This window comes from Fukomys damarensis, unplaced genomic scaffold (assembly GCF_012274545.1).
Source record: "Fukomys damarensis isolate Sample0158 unplaced genomic scaffold, DMR_v1.0_HiC HiC_scaffold_24, whole genome shotgun sequence".
Taxonomy (NCBI): Eukaryota; Metazoa; Chordata; class Mammalia; order Rodentia; family Bathyergidae; genus Fukomys; species Fukomys damarensis.
In genome coordinates this window covers 651,523-653,899 of record NW_022900936.1, presented here as the reverse complement: position 1 = coordinate 653,899, position 2,377 = coordinate 651,523, and the positions used below count along the sequence as shown (strand labels likewise).

At 61.0% G+C, this 2,377-nt stretch overlaps 1 protein-coding gene across 3 annotated transcripts in view; it reads left to right on the top strand.

The window, feature by feature from the left end:
* The first annotated feature begins 2,008 nt into the window (after positions 1 to 2,008).
* Positions 2,009 to 2,377, top strand: part of Col6a2 (collagen type VI alpha 2 chain) — a 25,009-nt gene continuing 24,640 nt past the window's right edge. For 2 of the 3 annotated variants that reach the window (XM_010636394.2, XM_010636395.2), the window contains exon 1: positions 2,010 to 2,226. The gene's annotated coding sequence lies outside the window, so the exon portion shown is untranslated. Of the gene's footprint in view, positions 2,227 to 2,377 lie in introns of all 3 variants that reach the window. The other variant, XM_010636396.2, reaches the window with a different exon arrangement.

Genomic DNA, 2,377 nt, shown 5'->3' with positions numbered 1-2,377 from the left:
CTGACGAGAATCATTCATCTGCCAACTCCTCAGGTGAGCCAAGGGGACTCTGGAGAAACATCTTCCAAAACATCCTCGGCATCACCAAGCACAAAGCCACAAACAGCTCCTGACACCCAGAGTGACCCCACAGGATATTGTGAGCCGAGCCACAAGGGCTCTCCATGGAGACCCAGGCCCCCTGGTCCTGTAGACTGGCCAGCACACACCAATAGCCCCGGTACAGAGAGCTCTTCCTCCCGTGGCACACGCGTCACACAGGTCCTGCCAGTCTTCCTGGCACCAAAGTATGTCCATTCTGCACCACCAACAGGATGAAAGCCAGAGAAACGGGCCACCCCATGAGCCTGCAGCCAACCTTGCAGGGCCCTTCATGGTGCCCAGAAGGGACCATGGCCACAGAGCAGCCTGCAGGGCTGTCCCTGGTGGAGGAGCTGGGAGACCTGCAGCCTGGAATTAGGGGTCTGGAAGAGGTGATGAACCCAGGCCTGAGCCACCTGCAGGCTGGGCCACCCCAGGATAGAGTCCCCACCCTGAGGCAGGAAGCTGAAAGTTTGGGTCTCCCCGGAGCCCCAGGAGCATGCAGGATTTCATGAAGAGCAGGGTGCCTGGCACCATTACTGTGGCGTGAGGTCAGTCACATGCCTCACAGACCCCGAGGACCACGAGGACAGGACACACAGTAGAGAGCAGGGCACTTCCTGCCCCACTCTACCTGAGCCACAGTTCAGCTCAGTCCTCCCAGGGGTGGATGTATTTTGATCTCAGAAGTAGGGGCACCACAAAGCAGTCTTTACCTTGAGGGGAGGCCCTGGCACAGCCTGATCCTCGGACCCCTGGAAATCTCCCAGAGGTCCACTCCTGGGTCCCCACAGGCTTCATCTCCCACCCACTGAGCAGAGGCTCAGCGCTTGACACATGCTCACACCTCCTCCCACAGTGCCACCACTGCAGGGAGGAGCAGTGACCCCCTATGGGGGTCAGGTGGTCCCCAACTCTCCAGACCACATTGGCGCAGAGTAGAGAGTCGCCAGGACCCAGGCGCTGTCCCAGGCCTCCACAGAGGCCCAGGTATCCCTCTCACATCAGCTCCTTTTCTAAGTGGATGGCACAGGGTGCTATGGCCATGGCCGGTCAATGCCTTAGTAGTCTGCTATGAAGATGAGGCCACACGCTGCCCGGCAGGTGCCACTGGAGTGACACTGCCAGTCTACAGGGCCCATGATCTCCAGGAGGCCAGGTCAGGAGGCTGAACAGGCATGGTGGTTACCACCCAGATCCTGCGGTCTTTTCTGGGGCACTGTCTTCCCAGGATACAGCAGGTCTGCACTGTGGCCTGAGAGCCTCTGGTAGTTCGGCAGAGGAGAAACTCAGGGTGTGGCACTGGAGGACGGCAATGGGACCTTTAGACGTGGACCTAGTGGAAGGGACTGGGGAGGTCTCCCAGGACCCTTAGCTCTTGAAGAGGAGCCCAACTCTGCATGGCTGTCTGACCTCTCTCCTGGAGATGTGCTCCGATGTGTTCCAGGCCTTGTGACACCTTCCCACCAACCAGAGGCCAAAGCAATGGGGCCTCCCAGTCCTGGACTTTCAGCCTCCCGAATTGGAGCTGACAAACCTCTTTTCCTCATGAAGTACTGGCTCAGACACAGAGGCTCCCCTGTCACACATAGCGTTCATGCACCCACACGTAGCACACACTCAGGAGACTCCCGTTTGCCATTCTCACCCCCCTCCCTACCAGGCCCTGGCTCGAGGCAATGCGATCCCCTGGGAAGGCCACTGGGGCAGGGGACAGTGCCACCCGGTGCTGTGGTGACATTTCCCCTTCCACTGGGGTCACGGATGCCCGGTGGACTGCACTCTCGGCCAGCTTAGTATGCAGCCAGGAGAGAGGACACCAGAGAAGAGGCCTCTGTGGGCAGCTGCAGGAAGGACTGGGGACCAAGGCACCCACCGCAGGGCCAGTTCCAGACACCACCAGCGGGGGCGCTGAAGCAGAGATCAGCAGTTGCGGAGCTGGGTCCCAGTTTCTGGGCAGGCTCCTGGGTGGACGTGCCAGCTGGCCGCCTCTGGCTCTGCCGGGTGCATGCTGGGCCCGGGGCCCCAAGCCACCTGTGAGGTTCTTGCAGAAAGGGGGTCACAACGAGGGACTCCCAGGCCCTGGCTGCCTTGCCTCCCAGGTGGCCTCCAGGACACACTTCTGTTCCGGCTGAGGAACCAGGGGTAAGTGGTCGGGTGACCGGCGTGCGGACTCCCTCCTCACCCTGCACTAGCGAGGTAGGGGCACAGCCAAGTCGGGAGGGACAGGGGCGGGACCCCGTTTTCAGACAGGACAGACTTGGGTTCTGGGACTCCGTCCCCTCCCGCCCCAGCC